This window comes from Mesoplodon bidens, assembly GCF_964165515.1.
Source record: "Mesoplodon bidens genome assembly, chromosome: 5".
NCBI lineage: Eukaryota > Metazoa > Chordata > Mammalia > Artiodactyla > Ziphiidae > Mesoplodon > Mesoplodon bidens.
Genome location: NC_138161.1, coordinates 122630751 through 122650159, shown reverse-complemented (window position 1 = coordinate 122650159; position 19409 = coordinate 122630751). Strand labels below are relative to the sequence as shown.

Below are 19409 nucleotides of genomic sequence, written 5' to 3'. Positions count from 1 at the left end.
TTTAAAGTATTTAAGTCATCTTTAATTGAATATGATACATTCAAAAATGAGAAAACTACTATTAAACTGGATGGAATAATAGGAAGCAGTATCTCAAATACTACATTTGTTGGGAAAAGGAAATAAAGAGAAAAGGAGAACATAACAGAGTTGTGTAGAGATTTACGGCAGCAATTTACCCACAAAACAGTATAATGGTACACCGAGATGTGCAGTTGTGTAATAAAAAGCCTTCTAAATACTTAAAAAATTAAAGTCCTCTCACCAGATGTAAAAAAGTCTGTTTCAAGTCTAACGTGATAATCATTTTTGGAAATTTGTGTTTAAATGCTGGTACTATTTGTTACGATGTTTGGCTCTTCCTTTTATTCTGCCTTTTAATTATTAAATATGAGAGTGTTCATTCAAATAAACAGTAATTTGCACTTTACGGCATCTTTCAGTCCATGATCTTAAGGCATTAATTAATTAAGGTACTATTTATCCTAAATTAGGGTAATCAGAGTTAAGAAAGGCAAAGACTCCTGCTTTTTTTTCTCGATACACACCATTTTGGAATTTGAAACTGCTTGTGATATAGTAACTGTATTTGATAAAACATCGAGAATATTTTACCGAAATTACTGAAAAGCTGATTTCTGGGTATAGCTGCAGAACATTTATCCAAATCTTCTGGACTGAAAGTTGTATATTACACCATGTAATCGAGATTAGTAGGGTTTTCAGTTAAGGTATTCGATTTAAAGGTGGTTTTACATGAACTGTTTGCATGAGCTTATTTAGTAATTGTACATTGCAGTCTTCTGATTATTTATCAGCTTGCACTACAGTATGTGGGCCAACTTGGCCACATTCTTATTGAAAATATTTTGAATTAATTTTACTCCCTAAAATATTACGGCTTTATTTTCACTAAGCATCACATAACTGCATTTCTGTAATGTCATCATTTATGATAACAAAACAACCAAACTCAGGTCCTTAACCTCTAGTTTGCAGGGCTTAGTAATTCAAATAAATGGATACTACCTGAGAACAGGAAGGTTTTTCTATATACAGTGGTTATTGCAAAGAAAGTGGTTTTCAGAGAGTAAAACTCTGTTTATACTATTTTATTGTCACTGCAAAGCTCTATTTTGTATTTAAGAGGCGATCCACAGATACATCAGGAATGGTGGTAAATCTATAAGCTCCTTATGCAACTCATAAGATAGCTCTATTGAATGTAATACGTTAGCTAAGAAAAGGATAATAAGATTAATAGCTCAGGGTTCCCCTGGTGGCGCAGTGGTTAAGAATCTGCCTGCCAATGCAAGGGACACAGGTTCAAGCCCTGGTCCAGGAGGATCCCACATGCCGCAGAGCAACTAAGCCCGTGCGCCACAACTATTGAGCCCATGTGCCACAACTACTGAAGCCTGCATGCCTAGAGACCGTGCTCCACAACAAAAGAAGCCATGACAATGAGAAGCCCGCACACCACAACGAAGCCCGTGCACAGCAACGAAGACCCAACACAGCCAAAAATAAATAAATAAATTCATTAAAAAAAATTAATAGCTCAAGAGAAATCAGAGAAATGTTTAATGGTTACAATCTACCCGTAGTAAGCATCCTATACTGTACTCAAGCCATTTCCAAAGAGTAACATAAATTGGAGACCACATGTCTTGTTAAGAAAAGGGACAATTTTAATAGGAAAATTACAAAAAGACTAATAGCCTGATTTTTCACATTTTAAAATCTATCAAGTTATGCTATGTAATACCTCTCACATATTGAGCTCACAAACAAAATTTGTTGATTTCCTCTTAAACAGTAAAATCCATCTTCCTCCATGCTGGACTCGACTCAATATACTTCCAAAAGCATGAATGTGTGGTGCAGAGAAGTGATTTTCAAATCATGCTCTTGTAACTTACATAAAAGACTCCCCTTTGTCCCCTACCTTTTCTCAAAGGAGGAGAGGGTATGTGAATGAGGATTCAGCTTTGTATGCCAACCCATAACGGAGCAGCCCAGCTTTTACATGTTCTGGAGTCTGGGATCAAGTTCTGTTTAAACAGAATTCCATAACTTAACAACAACAAATAAAACCAACAAAAACCCAAACCAAAAAAACACTGTAAACAAGCAGATTTCTTTCTCCTTTCTCCTGTTTTCCCCTGACCCATTGTTCCTTACATACTCACATTTCCGACCCTTCAGATACAGAGGAAGTGAAAAACTGAGAATAAGAGGTGAGAAAGGGTTGGAGAAAGAAAAGGAAGAGATGGCGCTGCTGTGAAACTCATGCGAGCATCCCGCTGAAGACGAGTGTGCGCTGACCCTTGAGTACTTGAGCAGGTTCAGAGCTAGGACTTGACATTAACATGCCATCAGGAGCCGCATATACATATCAGTGTCACGCCAGTACTTGTGGGCTCTGCCAACACGTGTGCGCTTTGATCTGCTTAGCGAGAGTGGCGACAGTGACAGTGAGTGACAGTGAGGACAGTGTCAGTGCTTCTGGAAAGCCAGGCAGGGTACTGTCGTTATATTATCTTTGTTCCCAGAGCCACTGTTGCTGATAAGAGTAACAAAAAAGTCGTATCACTACAGATTATTTTCTTTCAAAAAATTTTAAAGAAAATTTAATTCTATTAATGCAGTGAAGAGAGTAGACACGGTCCTCAAATTGGCTTTTCAATGCCTCACAAGTGCCTGGAAATATATCAATGCTCTATTAGCTCATAAAATTCTCCAATTAATTCACAAGGCTCTAATGAACATCTTCCCACAGTGTTCGGACAATATATTTAATGCCTATAATGATACAAAAAAAAGTTGGCTACTATATTAAAACATGTTTTGAATATTTGGAATTCAGCTAGACATTTTCTGGATGATTCTTAAACTGTAGAGTATTCAGGGGTTTTTCTTCCCATCCCCAAAGAAATTAGATTTTTCTTTTTAGACATGAAGGTAATTTTTTTTTTTTTTTAGTTTTAATAACCAAATTTTGCTTTCCTATCCTCAGACGAAGAATCGGTTTATTCTTATGGTAATTTATTTGTGAGGACAGAGACAGAAGAAGGAGAAATAGGAGCAATAATCTGGAGAAAAAAAGTACATAGTTTAGAGGGCTTCCCTGGTGGCGCAGTGGTTGAGAGTCCGCCTGCCGATGCAGGGGACACGGGTTCGTGCCCCGGTCCGGGAAGATCCCACATGCCGCGGAGCGGCTGGGCCCATGAGCCATGGCCGCTGAGCCTGTGTGTCCGGAGCCTGTGCTCCGCAACGGGAGAGGCCACAGCAGTGAGAGGCCCGCGTACCGCAAAAAAAAAAAAAAAAAAAAAGTACATAGTTTACTAAGATGGAATAAATGGATTTAATGTCTCATGTGAGAACATGATACATGGATGTGAAAGTTAAAATATCCAAATCATGATAACTTTGCTTCCTTAAAGGATAAAAAAAGTCACCTCAGGATCTATTTCTTCGTCACTACTCATTAACACCGACCTGCTCTACGCATCACGAAAACAGCAGAATGATAGCATCTTGATAAAAAGTCCCTTCACAGATTTCAAAAAAAGGATAAGCATAGTTAAGCGTTCTGTTAGATACACGACTGAATACATTAATGGAAACCTTGCAAGAGTAAGGACTTCCTGGACAGACCTCAGTTTGAATTCTAACTTAGCCATGACTTGCGGCGAGTAGCTTAACCTCTTTGAGCCTGACTTTTCTCACCTACAAAAGAAGTGTGCTTACCTTGCAAAGCTGTTGTGAGGATTATAAATAACGTGTATAAAGTATCCAGTAGAGAGGTGTGTAGGCGGTTCTTAGCATAGGTAACAAAATTCAAAGTCTTTAGTTAACTGAATCTTCAAAAAATAAAAGGAGGAAAAACAAGAGAATTGCCAACTATGGAAAGGTTATCAAAACTTCAGTAAACATAAAAAAGAATGACAGTGATACAGAATCTCAAGCGATGCAATCCCAATGTTGGTATCTCAGAAACTGTAAACTGAGGAGTCTTGATGAGTGCGTCTAGCTGAGCGACATGAAGACTGGCTGGTGGTACCCGTTCTCCGAGGCAGCCTGCTGCTTGTCTGACTCACCCTCCAGAGACACGTTCAGGTCAGCATCTTTGAACAGCCTCCTGGGCGTGGCCAGAGTGGGCCTCCATCATATTAAACAAAACGATTCTCAGCAAACATACGCCCCCCACCCCCTTTCCACCATTTTCTCGTCCTTTCCGGGGCACCATCATTCTTTGAGTGACATAGGCTCAACGTGTCAAAGTGGGTTTTTATACCAAAGCCTGACAAAACTACCTTTGTCATATCTCGAGCAGCCATGTCAAAACCTTTTCATTTCGAAACTCCAACCTACAATTCCCCATAAAGATACCCAAGGGATTAATTTCCTAACAGACCTAACGTCACGGCTGTAAAGCCTCCACAGACTCTCTGATTTTGTGCAGCTTCTCTACATGAGGTCTGGGGGCGACCTGACGCAGACCTCACCCAGACAGTTGCCAAGATGCACTGGCCAAATCCATGCTGACCCGGTAAAATGCTCTGGCAATGGGATCCAGCGTTTCACAAACTTCCCAGTTGGTTCTTATGTACACAGAGGCTTGTGAACTACTAACTGTAAAATAAATACATTTCGCCACCACTAGGAGTAATAGCCAACGTATCCGACGCTCAACATGGCCTAGTTTGTACAGATGAGCTCGCTTAATCCTCGTGACAGCCCTGCGAGGCGGGCATCACTGACACAGCGCTGGACACAGAAGGTGCAAGGCAAGAAAGGGTCAGTGCCCTGCCCTGGGCCATGCAGCCAGAAAGCGGTGCAAGCAGATTAAGTGCAGGCAGTCAGCATCCGGAGGCTTTGTTCTTCAGCCCTGCAGAGACCACGTCCGTCTATCGTTCAAGGACCCTGACTCTCCAAACTGAACTTTTCTAGAATGAGTTCCTACTACTATCCTGTATGCATGTGCTCCTTCATCTAGGCAGATTCTCACTGTTTCAGTGAGGTCGTCAGATCCTCTAAGTGAAACCGAGGTAAGTAAAGAGGGCATCCACTACGTTACTTATTGTACATCCGAGAAAGCAAACCCACGAGTGCAGAACATGAGGGCTCTGGCTCCACGGCTGCCTTCCTTGTTTGTGATGGCTTCATCTTCCATCTGGTAGCAAGGCAGTTCCAGGAGTTCCAATCCTCTCATCTAGACAGGACCACTTCCAAGCAGGGAGAGAGAGCGTAACTGTCTGTGCTCTCCTCCACAGACGTGAGGAAAACATCTCCAGACTTCACCCAGCCCACTTCCCCTCATGTCTCACTGCTCAGGCCAATCCACACAAGGGAAATATGATGATCGTGAGTGGCCTGGACGAATTACTGGGGTGGAACGGATGTCAGGGTCAACCGTTATGACCACTACGCTCATTCTTCTACATTTGTACATACTGCCTTCCTGTCTAGAATATTTCCCCTTCTCCATTTCTTTCTTCCATGGTCTTCACTTGTCTAAACTTAGCCATATTTTCCAAACCTCACTGCTCACCCCATGTCTGCCCTGCCTCCCTCCCTCCCTCCTTCCCTCCCTCCCTTCAGCCCTCCAACCACCAAATACGTTTGGAGAACCGGGTATGGGGCAGACGCTCTTGGAGCCCTGGAGCTATAACGGCAAGGTAGACAGACACAGTCCCTGCCCTCACGGAACTCATGTTCTAGCACAGCAGCAGGCAAAAATCACAAAAGCAGACCAAGCGAGAGTTATTATAAAGGCAACAAATAGGGGGAGAGGGAGCTATTTTAGTTATGTGGTGGTAAAGAAAAGCCTCCCATGACAGGGATATGGAAGCCGAGACCTACAGGATAGGAAGGAGCTGAGCAAGAGGTGGGAGGGAATCAGAGTGTGGAAGGTCCCTAAGATGGGAAAGACCTGAGAGAGGTCCTCAGATGGGACAAGGGGGAGAGTGGCAGCACGAGGGCTGAAAGGCCAGGTCACGTGGGGTCTTCAGGGCCCCGTAAGGAGCTTAGAGTTAGATTTATTTCAAGCATTGTGGGACGTCCATGGAGAGAGAAAATCCCACCTACATTTTATGAAGATTGCTTAGGCTCCTCTGTAGAGACTGGATGGGGCAAGAATGCAAGCACAAGAAGAGGATGCTATGAAGAGGAGACAAACTGGTGATGTATTTTGTAGGTACGATGGACAGGACCCAGGGGTGAACAGCACAGGGGGACGAGTGACAGGTAAAAACTGATTTCTAGAGGTCTGGCTTGAGTTACTGGGAGAATGGTGTGCCATTGTAAGTTGGGAAGAGGTGGGGCAGGGAGAGAATTGCAAATCAGTTTGGAGAGTAAAATCGATTGCTCCCTTTAACATGTAAAATCTGAGATGTTTGTAAGCATCCAAGTGAAAATGTCAAGTACACAGTGGTACAGGTGGGTGTGGAGCTCTGGGGAGAGAACGGAGTTGGACGTACATACACAATACATGTATATGCATACTTGGAAGTCATTAGTGTAAGAGGTTATACCATGACAATCGTGGTGTGCAGTTTGAATATGACATGCCTAGATGCAGTCCTGGGGGGGCATTTATCCTGCCTGGTGTTCTCTCAACTTCCTGGATCTGTAGTTTGGTGTCTGCCATGAATTGGAGGAAATTCTCAGTTTTTATTGCTTCAAATATTTATTTTGTTCTTTTTTCTCTTTCTTCTCCTTATTGGTATTTGCATTACATGAATTTATGAATGTTCCTGTAGTGATTCCACAGTTCTTGGATGTTCTGTTCTGGTATTTTTGTTTGTTTGTTTTGGTTTTTTGGCTGCACCATGTGGCTTGAGGGATCTTACTTCCCTGACCAGGGATCAAACCCGCACCACCTGCAGGGGAAAAGCACAGAGTCTTAACTACTGGAACGCCAGGGAGGTCCCCTCTTTTCTGCTTTTTCAGTCTTTGTTCTCTTTGCTTTTCCTTTTCGGAAGTTTTACTGACATATCCTCCAGCTCAGAGATTGTTTCCTCAGCCATGTCTAGTCTCCTATTAAGCACACTAAAAGCATTCCTCATTTCTGTTACAGTATTTCTGATCTCTAGTACTCCTTTTTGATTCTTTCCTAGAATTTCCATCTCTCTGCTCATATGCCCATCTGTTCTTGAATCCTATCTATTCTAGCCATTGGAGCCCTTAGCATCTTAATCACAATCTGTTTGAAATTCCCAGTCTGATAATTCCAACATCCCTGCCATATCGGAGTCTGGTTCTGTTACTGCCCTGTCTCTTCCACCTGTGTTTTTTGTCTTCTAGTATGCCTTGTGATTTTTCCTTGACAGCTGGATGTGATGTGCTGGGTCAAGGGAACTGCTTCAAATAGGCCTTTGGTAATGCAGTGATGAGGTGCAGCATTCTGTACTCCTATGATCAGATCATCCTTTTAGTGAGCCTTTGCCTCTGAACTGTGAGCTTCAGTGCTTCTCAGTAACCCCCCCCCACAGACACACACTTAGGTGGGACAGCATGACTAGACTGGGCTGGAGTTGGGTATTTCCCTTCCCTGGGTCCATTAGGCTCTGATAAATCCCCAGTAGTTTAGGCTCCGATACACAGTTTCTCTTGAGGACAGCCTCTGTTATGAAGAACAGAATGCTCTGGCGTATTTCAACAGGGCTCCTTTCCCGTCCCCCTGCCAGAAGCATGAGGGATTCACTGTAAAACTACACAACTGTGTGGTCACTAAGGCTGGGTCTCCCTGGAGTTTTGAACTCTCAGGCTTGTCCACTCTTCACCCCCAGCAATTTGTCAATTCCAGTTCAGGGTTTCTTACCCCTGTACTGGTTTCCACAGATAGTTCTGCCCCAGTAAGTAAGCTGTGATCCTCTGTATTTGCCTGACTGTCTCTCCAATTCTGGGGCAAGGGTTTGCCTTGTGACACCACTTCTCTGACAGATCTAAGAAGAGTTGTTGATTTTTCAGTTTCTTCGGCTTTTTACTTGTTAGCACAGAGTGATGACTTGCAAGCCCCTTACGAGCTGGGCCAGAAACTGGGAGGTCTCCTCATTTTTTAAATTATGAATTTCGGGGACAGATGGGATTTGAGAGACCATCTTCTTGAATCTTCTCTTTTTAAAGACAAGAAAGCACGGGCAGGGGAAAGTTAAATGGCTTGTCCAAGTACCTAGAGCTACTTAAAGGCATCAGAACCTGGCTGGACTCCAGCATTTCTTACTTCCTACCTGCAACGAGAAAGCAGCTCTGTTTCTTCAATAGTATTGTAGTCATGTTTAAAGATAACAAGGTTCTTAACTGATAGAGCCACATACTGAAATATGTACAAGGAAATGATGTGATGCCTGGGATCTGCTTTCAAATCTGAAGTGAGATGGGGGTGGATGGGTATAGTTTGGCCACATGTTGATCAATGTGATGGGAAAACAGACTTCATTATACTAATCTCCTACTTGGTATACGACTGGAATTTCCCATAGTCAAATGGTAAAAACATGGCAAAACAGAAAAAGAAGGAAACAAGTGTTGATTTTGACTTCATCATTCATACTACTAAAAGAATTCATGCTATTATTATTACAGAAGGCTTGTAAGTAAACATGAATTGAAAGCTGATACCAACTTACTGGGCTTAGTACATCTACCAAATCATAGCGGTAAATAAACTCTACCAATTATAAATCAAATTGATTTATAGAAAAATCACAGCCCTACATCTCTAAACGTCTCCATTATTTTACCATCTCACAGCTATCAGGGTACCTTAGCCCCAGCTGAGATCAAGCGGACACAATACTTAACTACGAACCTCTTACACAATAATAGTAATTCAATTTGCTTTTTCATTCTCAAATAAAATATTTTTCCTGCAGCAGAAGAACTTTCATTAATGGTACAATGTGCACAAGACTGTAAAAAGACTGCTCATTAATCCAAACAATAGGATTAAATTTTCTATATTTACCCTTAGAAACCAGAAGAAAGAGCCATCAAATTCAGTATTAATTAAGGCAAACACAGAAAAAGCAAAGGGATTCAAGTCCATTAATATTTGCTCTCCATGCAGAAAGGCTAGCCAATCCTCTATTAGAGGAGATCTGTCCACTGACTGCTTCTTTTGTGACTGATTGTAGATAAATGAATACAGTAAGGAAATCATTCGTACCTTAATATGATAACTGCAAGTATTTGCTCTTTCATTAACATTGTACTACAAATTATGTAGTCTTTGCTCTATTTCTTAGACTTATCTGGTTGACTATAGAAAAGAAGCTCCTTAAAGATTTGTCTTATTTAATTTGGTATTTTCTGTAGAGCTTGGCACAGTAAATACTGAATTAAACAGAATTATCGAACAGTACTTATCTTTCCAAATGAGTCAGGGAAGAAAAGCTTGAAGGCAAACTCTTAAAATATCCACTCACTCTCAAAATTCTCAGGAGTGTTCCTTCCCGCTATTCAAGAGGTCAACCCCCAGACTCAGGAACTAAGCTGGGCAACTGAGCATCATGAGTTGAATGAAGGAGGGCGTGGGATTCTGTTTTCAGCATTCCAGAGCTAAGGCATGGTCCTTACGCATATAGATAGGCAGCACCAGGACCTATGTACTTCCGACCTTAGGATTCAAGAAAGGATGTCGGGGACTCCCCTGGTGGTCCAGTGGCTGGGACTCCATGCTCCCAATGCAGGGGGCCTGGGTTCGATCCCTGCTCAGGGAACTAGATCCCGCATGCCACAACTAGGAGTTCTCATACCACAACTAAAGACCCCGCATGTGGGACTTCCCTGGCGGTCCAGTGGTTGAGACTTTGCCTTCCAATCAATGGGGGTGGGGGGTTCAATCCCTGGTAGGGGAGCTAAGATCCCACATGTCTCACGGCCAAAAAACCAAAACATAAAACAGAAGCAATATTGTAACAAATGCAATAAAGACTTTTTAAAAAGTCCACATCAAAAAAATCTTAAAAAAAAAAGGATATGGGATTTATGCTCTATTCTCACTGATAATATTCGTTAGTATCCTCATAAAGACTTCATACATTTTGCAAAAGTGCAATGGCTCATATTCCAGTTTAAGATATATGTTTAAAGTACCTGGTACCTCTACAATAACTGTTTAGAAATGAAAAAACACACTGGTCATGCAAACATTATACAGATTATAGTGTTAGTTTGTTATCAAGTAATTAAAAGCAGTTATAAGTGAAAGAAGACCAAGAGCTCTTATCTAGGCTGACAATGTATTAACGGCCATCCTGATAAGAGAGAAATAATTGTTAAACATTAAAACAAGAGCTATGACCAGAACTAGACATACACTCCTGTATTAAATCTTCAGAAAAGATTATATATACTGAGAAATGAAAAATGAACTAGCAGGGCTTTATTTTCGTATCCTTACTATTAAGATAAATAATGAAAATATAAGATAATTCCAGTTAAGAGTTTTTTAAAAAAAGTTATCTTTAGTTCACATCACATTGCATGGCTGATGTACTATACTCTCAAGACATCTGGCGTGTTAGGACTGGGGTAAACTGGCTTTAGTTAAAGCACTAGCTATAAACTGTTTTATATGTACTCAGGAGAATGAAAAGAGGCACAGCTTCAGAGATCCTAAAGCTTTCACTGAATGTTGTGATTCCTTAACCTAGAAGGGATCTTTTAAACAAGAACTGCAAACTCTTCGTCATATATTGTAAGTAGACAAGGAGAGAAAATCAAGTCTTTAAGAGCAATGGATTTGCTTGCCCAGTATTGGGAGGCTGTTCACTTGCAGGACAGCTCAAGAGGGACCTAGAACTTGGTGATTCAAAAATCTCAGGATAGGAAAGAACTTGAAATGTCATCCTGTCTAAAGCCTTCACTGTATCTTCCTGACAACTGATCATCCACCACCGGCTCGAATGCCACACCTTCTAGAAACAGAATCTTTTCCAAGCAAACAGCCTATATAGTCAGCCCTCCGTATCCACGGGTTCTGCATCGTGGATTCAACCTACCATGGATCGAAAATCTTCAGAATAAAAAATTCCAGAAAGTTCCAAAGAGCAAAACTTGAATTTGCTGTGCCCAGCAACTATTTATGTAGCATTTTTTAAACAACTATTTACATAGTACTTACATTGTATTAGGTATTATACGTAATCTAGAGATGATTTAAAGGATACAGGAGGATGTGCATAGATTATATGCAAATACTATGCCATTAATATTCTGACTCACTGACCAACAAATCTCCTGGTCTTTAGTCAACACTGGTAAACAAATCTACCATTATGCCACATTTCTCTCATTCAATAGCTGCCATCATTTGGGAAAGCCAAATTTTGTGTATTGCATTTATTCCTGTTACGTTTCACCTTTTGAATAAGCATAAGCCCATCTCCTAGGCCAGGTAATAATAGACTGCAATAGAATACATCACTACCTAATTTCATAAGAGCCTGTGCCTACCACAAACATGTATAAAATATCTTCTGCTGCATTTCTGCCTAAATGATCTGAGAATTATTCTTCAAGCTAACAGAGGAACACCCCATACAACAATCCTACAGATGCTTAAAGACTACTAGTTCACACATGATCAGGTAGACCATGCCCTTTGGAAGAGTTTTAACTTTCAGAATAGTTCTCCCTAAGACTAAATAAACTAAAATCTTGCTTCCTCAATTGAAAGCAAAAGGAATATGGATGCTACTTCTCGTACACGATCCACATGACCTTCTTTTTACCCATCTGAAAACAGTTCTCATCCTCTTCCTCAAGGCTACTCTGTTCCTGACTAGGCAACGCTTCGTCCGGAACATGTGTGGTTCTAATTACAAAGGCAGAAAAATATACATGTAGAGGCCATTCCTGTCCTGGAAAGAAGGGGAGTCTGCGGAGAAGACTTCACAGAAGAAGCAGGATTTAAACTAAGTTTCAGATATACATATCAACAGACATATCATGATTCAACACTTAGTGACTATTCTTGCCCCTTTACAAGTGGTTCTGGTGTAAATGGTGAAGAGAACTGTAAAGACCTGTCATGGGAGTGAGAATTATGAACATGACTTGTCCCCAGACTACAGATAACGAGGAACGGTCACCGAGAGATGGTGTGGCCTTGCTTCTTAGAACTGTCTGTGTGTGGCCTTGCTTCTTAGAACTGTCTATCTCCTACGTTACTCTCTAGCGCTTCCGATTACTTTAAGCTTCACTTCCAACACCACATAAAAGAGCCTTGTATGATCTTTATACATACATTTAACATGATGTGACTGACTATGGGACTGTCAATTACAATTATTTTTCCAAATCACATAATCATAAAACTTGACAGAAAGAAAGACCTCTTTTATAAGCTTTCTAATCCAATTCCTTCATTTTATTCAAGAGGTGACTCAGTAAGCAGTTACAGAGTTCCTTCTGGGAAATCTAACCAGTTCATACCTTCACTAAGCATTTACTGGGCTCCTGTTACGTACAATGCACCATGTGGGAGGCTACAGAGGTTACCATAGGAATACTGATATTTACGTACTTTAAATGGAAACAATGTAAATATCTTAAAAATAGAAAAATGGTTAAATAACTTATAATATATTCAAACAGTAGAATATGAAGTCATTATAAATTATATATTTGAAGACTTTTTGAATATGGGGAACTTGCTCAGTGAAAAAAGCAAAGTAGAGTTAATTTTATCTAATTTTTATAAAAATTACAGGCACAAACAGAATTAAAAACCTGAAAAGATACCAACATGTTGATCTTCATCATCTCTGGATGGTGAGATCACAGGTGGTTTTCATCATCTGTTTGTGCCTTTATGTCCAAATTCTCTATAAGGAGACTCATTTTCTTTTACCATGAAAGGAAGGATTGTATTTAGAATGTCATTGGCATTCTTACTACAGAGTTATATCTCATTAGTAAGTATCAAATTAATGAATGATTAAAAATATGTGTGAACAGTCATATCTCACGTAGTCAACGACCTCACATTCAGTGGACAACTGAAACTAACATAAATAATAATTTCTGTTAGAAAATCTTAAATTCTACAGTAAATGAGGGCCCCTTGTTCTAATGTTTCATCATGGACTCCTTCTTTCAAGCAACAGTCACATCCCAAATGCCTCCAAAGTATTTTGTTCATCAGAACCACTTTTTTTTTTTTTAGATTCCATATATATGTGTTAGCGCACGGTATTTGTTTTTCTCTTTCTGACTATGAACCTAGGGGCAGGACAGGAGTAAAGACGCAGACGTAGAAAATGGACTTGAGGACACGGGGAGGGGGAAGGGTAAGCTGAGATGAAGTGAGAGAGAGGCATGGACATATATACACTACCAAATGTAAAATAGATAGCTAGTGGGAAGCAGCTGCATAGCACAGGGAGATCAGCTGGGTGCTTTGTGACCCCCTAGAGGGGTGGGATAGGGAGGGAGACGCAAGAGGGATGAGATATGGGAACATATGTATATGTGTAGCTGATTCACTTTGTTATAAAGCAGAAACTAACACAACATTGTAAAGCAATTATACTCCAATAAAGTATGGAGTATAAAGATGTTAAAATAAAAAGTATTTTGTTTATTCATTCTTGTGTCTACAAGCCGAGACTTAGCAGCCTACCAGCTGGCCTTTTGTCAGCATCCATGCGAGTCTGACTGCTGGTTTTGAAACCGTTTAGCTGAGGAGTGAGGCAGAATCTTCAGGACCCGGCAGCCCTGAGCAAGAGAGGGCAGCGGGAGAACGTCCCCACTGCACGTGCTAGGTGCCCTGCAATTCAAATCGGCTGACCAGGCGTCCAGAGAAGACGACATCAATGAACTTAATGACCCACTCATTCACTTGGCAAATATTTACTCGGCTCCTTCTATCTGCTGGCACAAAGACTGCAATGTGAAGGAAACAGCTCACGGTCTAGTTCAGGTCTCTCTCAAGACCCTGCAGAGCAGGTGAGCGGGAATACTCTCTGCAAAGCCCCTACAAAACGAAACACAAATCCTCAAGCAACACCTAAAGCTGCTGTGGTGATTCTGAGAAGGCACCTCCCTGTGCTATTTCAAGTCCTGAGTAGCTTCCACTCCTGTCGTTGCCATGCTGGCTCTCAGGGAGATCTGGTAAGAGAAACCCATCACTGTACAGATAGAGCAACGAGAAGAGCTCATTCTGAGGGTGAAGGAGGGGTAGCTCTTCTTTCCATTTGCAGCATCTGCATAGCCAGAGACGGTACAGCTCAAGCGTTACGATGGGCACATTTGAAAAGTAACGTTTGTGAAAGACAAAATCAGGAAGACTAGAACAGGTGCTAAGGTCTTTAATCTAACATCCTTACCGTCAAGGGAATTTTAACCGTATTAAAGTATCATTTGCAAAGTAACAGCATGACTTAAATACTGCTAAATCTGGCACTGAGACTCATTACCTCTGTAATCATCACGTCGCATCACATCTCCTTCTACTGTTGTTCTGAAGATTCAGGGAGTCTGTCTATATGCTAACATGAAAGATCTATCGTAACAGTGATTTTTAACACCTCCAGAAAACATTCGGTGGTTGATAGAATGCCTAGCGTAAAACCTGCTTTTCAACAAACAACACTTTTTTCTTTTTCAGTTACTATCTTGGCTGCCAGTTCCACATAAGAGTAATGGAATTTTGGAAATATGGGAAAGGCTTAGATGTTTTAGTTACTAAGATAACCCTCAAGAAGCCAGTAAATTCTATTCTGTTACAAATCTAGGATTGACTAAAGTTATGGTTGTACCTCATCTGTAATTTACTTTAAAATACTAACTGCTGATTTCAAACATTTTTATCTGTGTCTGTGACAGCGGGATATACATCTTATATCACTACCCAATGATATATACATATATAACAGAAAGAAAACGTTCACAAAATAATACTTAGTACAAGCAATGTACATCTATCCCATCCCACTCCAAATTACACTAAAGCACAAGATGTTGGTCCCACTGATTTTTCACAAACCACTGATTGATCATCGTTGAGACTTGAAAAAATATCAGTATAGATCATATGATGTATCCCTACATATGCAAGTTAACATGCAAGGGGCCAAGTCAAGAATTACCACTCTGAGAGTGGTTAGTTAGCTTGGCCAAAGACTCTCTTCAAGATTTTCACTCCAGAGGCAGATGGATGCAATGTGTTTACCTGCACCTCCAATGGAGGCTGCATCTGTGAGCACCAAAGAGGTCAGCAATAGATTTTATTGGGGAAATAAACAGCGTTCAGAATAAGTGACTGGCCAGAAGTAGCATCCAGGCTCCTCCACCCCTGTGTGAATGGAGTGGGTTCTCGGGCAAGTCCCCTAGTCTAATTCCTTTTGAGTTGCATGCAAGGTCATGACCACCTTCAGGCCTTGTTCCTGCACCAAACACCCTTCCCAAATTAGTAGAAGGTTCTGATGCCTAATCAGACTAGAAAGTTAGCTAATCAGAATACTTTCTTGCCTTAGTGCTTGTCTGAGCATGTTTAGAAGGACAAAGCAGGGAATTTACTTGCCTATGAAAAAGGGTTCTATGATCTTTTTTGTGTCTGAGAGATAACAAAGGTTTGTACGTGCGGCAAAATTTGGTCTGAGATCTCCGTTCACCTGAAGCAAGGCTGTGACAATTACCAAAAGAACCTGAAAAAATATGAATAATCAAATTGGCTTGGATAGGTTTGCAACATTAAGGTCCATATAATTCTCATATAATATACAAATCATTATTATTTCATCAAACATTTAACTTCTTTGTGACATGTTTTAAATTACAGAAAAAGATCTTTATCAAATAATTTCATAGGTCCTAAAATTATCTCAGTTTCTCTTCAGTGAATGATTTTACCATATTCTAATACAATTTTATATAAATTCTGTTTTTCAAACCACAGAGGTCAGATGCTGTAGTAAACTAAAAATTGGCATAGCAAAGACAAAAAAAGAGAATGGAAGGAAATATCCTATTAAGAGTCAGGAAAAGCTTTATTCTATGAAGGAAAAAAGAAAACCTAATCTCAATGGGAAATGTAATAAGTTTGAGTCCTAAATAGCTTCCAATTTGTCAAGTCAGAGTTTAATACTTGTTTTACAACACGAAACAGATGCATCCTTTTTAACATTAAAATGTGGACTATTAAAATGAGATATTACTTTGAAAATCAGTTTTATCTTCTCGTGGAATTAAACAATGTATATTCCACTTTATCAGTTGTTTATTACTCTTTTGTTTTCAACACCACCACCCCTTTTCTTGGATTAAAAAACCCTCTTTGGGCTTCCCTGGTGGCGCAGTGGTTGAGAGTCTGCCTGCTAATGCAGGGAACACAGGTTCGAGCCCTGCTCTGGGAGGATCCCACATGCCGCAGAGCGACTAGGCCCGTGAGCCACAACTACTGAGCCTGCGCGTCTGGAGCCTGTGCTCCGCAATAGGAGAGGCCCACGCACCGCGATGAAGAGTGGCCCCCGCTTGCCCCAACTAGAGAAAGCCCTCGCACAGAAACGAAGACCCAACACAGCAAAAATAAATAAATTAATTAATAAACTCCTACCCCCAACATCTTCTTAAAAAAAAAAAAAAAAAAAAAAAACCCTCTTTATTCAAAGGAACCTAAACACCTTAATGGAGTTCCTAGCAGCTTAAATCTGTTTGGCAGAAAACATTTCATGCGTTGTGGTATTCCTAAAGCACCCAGGGAGCCCTAGCATTCTCTGAGGCTAGGTCTTATGTACATGAGCATTTTTTAAAGTTATACACACAACCATATGTAATACTAGTGCTATTAAAATAATTTTCTAGTAGTACTACGCATAGATGTTAGGGAGAAGGAATAGAAACTATAAAAAATAAATTCAGCAGTATTGCTGAAAGTGTGGTTTTCAGATTCACACTAAATTAGATTCTCTGGGGTTGAGGCAATTTACATATTTAACAAGACTTCTGAGAAGTTACTGAGTTACTACAGTTTGAGAACCACTATACTAGAAGTCTGTGTGGAAAACACACACGAATTCAAAATATTTGAGTTTTACACTATTCCACACAATTACTTCCCCAGAAACGTCTGTTATTTTGGTGTATTTCCTTCTGAAAGTTTTCCTTTGCTTAAGTAACTACAGCTATGTAATCACTTCCCTCCTTTTACTTAACATAAGCAAGTCTTTCCATATTTATATATATACATAAATATGTATAATATATATCAATCAACATTTTAATGGCTGCCTATTCATTCTGTTGAATAGATATACCACAACTTACCTCATAAAGCTCTCACTGCTCGAAATTTAGGGTACTATTACACAAAATGCTACATGACGGGCCATGGACAAATACCTCGGAGCACCTGTCCAGTTACTGCCTTTGTAATTTCACAGTCACAGGACACACACTGATGAACTGCCAGCTGGAAAGACTGTGCCAATTTACAGCGTCACCAACAGCATACAATGCTGCCTGTATCCCGACATCCTTGACAAGCCGAGTTACATCTTTTTAATCTTTGCCAATCTGACTGACCAAGTATGGATATTTGGGTTTTCTGGTTCTGCTCAGTAGTCACTATGGTTAATTTAAAATATTTCAGGTTTAAAACACAAATGAAACCAAATTTATGGTATAACAGCAGCAGAGGTTAATTATTTTCCTTCCAAGACTAAACGCCAAATTCCTATAGGACTATTTTTTTAAAATATATCAAATAACCATAACTTGTAAGAACAGGTACCTTTAGATCAGCTTTAATCATAACATAATAAGGTGATGATTGAATTCACCTGTCAATTTGGGAAGTATACCTGGATGCAGCTTTTTTTTTTTTTTAAGGCTAATATACTACTTCTTGAGCTACTGACACTGATTCATTGAACGCCTATCTTTTGCCAAACATGATAAAAAGAAATCCGCACTATGAAACTGAACTTGGAAAATACATGATAACATATAGCTAATAACCTTTAGAAGCTGAGACAAGGCTGTACTTGAGTACCTTCCTTGACAGTTAATATACTGATCCCCCTGTATTGAGCCAGTCTATCGGCACCATTTTTCAAACAGCATTTGCTCACTTCATGTCTCTGTGTCACATTTTGGTAATTCTCATGACATTCCAAACTTTCTCATTATTATTTTATTTGTTATAGTGATATGTAGTCGGTGGGAGGGGAGGAAGCTACATAAGAAAAGTTTGAGGCTAGCAGAGGTTGGTTAATGAGGTTGAAGGAAAGAAGCTGTCTCCGTAACAAAGAAGTGCAAAGTGAAGCAGCATATGTTGATGGAGATGCTGTAGCAAGTTATCCAGAAGACCTATCTAAAGATAATTCATGAAGGTGGTTACACTAAGCAACAGATATTTCAATGTAGATGAGACAGCCTTACATTTAAACAAAATGCCACCTAGGACTTTCATAGCTAGAGAGGAGAAGTCAGTGCCTGGCTTCAAATCTTCAAAGGACAGGCTGATTCTCTTGTTAGGGGCTAAAGCAGCTGGTAACTTTAAGTGGAAGCCAATTCTCATTTACCATTCTAGAGCCTTTACGAATGATGCTAAATCTACTCTGCCTGTGCCTTAGAAATGGAACAAAGCCTGGATGACGGCACATGTATCTGTTCACAAGATGGTTTCCTGAATATCTTAAGCCCACTGTTGAGACTTACTGCTCAGAAAAAAAGATCCCTTTCAAAATACAACTCATTGGCAATGCACCTGGTCACCCAAGAGCGCTGACGGAGATGTACAAGACTCCCGTTGTGGGACTTCCCCGGTGGTGCAGTGGTTAAGAATCCACCTGCCAATGCAGGGGACATAGGTTCGAGCCCTGGTCCGGGAAAATCCCACATGCCGTGGAGCAACTAAGCCCGTGCGCCACAACTACTGAGCCTGCGCTCTGGAGCCCGTGAGCCACAACTACTGGGCCCACGTGCCACAACTACTGAAGCCCACGTGCCTAGAGTCCGTGCCGTGCAACAAGAGAAGCCACCGCAATGAGAAGCCCGCGCATCGCAATGAAGAGTAGCCCCACTCGCTGCAACTAGAGAAAGCCCGTACACAGCAACGAAGACCCAATGCAGCCAAAATAAATAAATAAACAAACAAACAAATAAATAAATAGACTCATGCTGTGTTCATGCCTGCTAATACAACTTCCATTCTGGAGCCCATGGATCAAGGAGTAGTTGTGACTTTCAAGTCTTATTATTAAAGAAATACATTTCCTAAGGCTATAGCTGCCATAGACAGTGATTCCTCTGATGCATCTGGGCAAAGTCAACTGAAACCTTCTGGAAAGGATTCACGATTCTAGATGCCATTAAGAACATTCGTGATTCATGGGAAGAGGTCAAAATATCAACATTCAGAGGAGCTTGGAAGCAGCTGATTCTAACTCTCA

At 40.5% G+C, this 19409-nt stretch overlaps 1 protein-coding gene and 1 pseudogene across 3 annotated transcripts in view; one reads left to right on the top strand and one right to left on the bottom strand.

Annotated features, from left to right (window-relative positions):
- Positions 1-19409, bottom strand: part of LOC308618136 (ubiquitin-conjugating enzyme E2 E2) — a 349746-nt gene that overhangs the window by 153961 nt on the left and 176376 nt on the right. The gene's annotated exons all lie outside the window — the stretch shown is intronic.
- The window catches only part of LOC308617527 (elongation factor 1-alpha 1-like), a 69588-nt pseudogene continuing 56322 nt past the window's right edge, over positions 6144-19409 (top strand). Inside the window, exons 1-2 of the transcript in view lie at positions 6144-6252; positions 13779-13962. The product of the transcript in view is annotated as an elongation factor 1-alpha 1-like (transcript). The remainder of the gene's footprint in view (positions 6253-13778; positions 13963-19409) is intronic.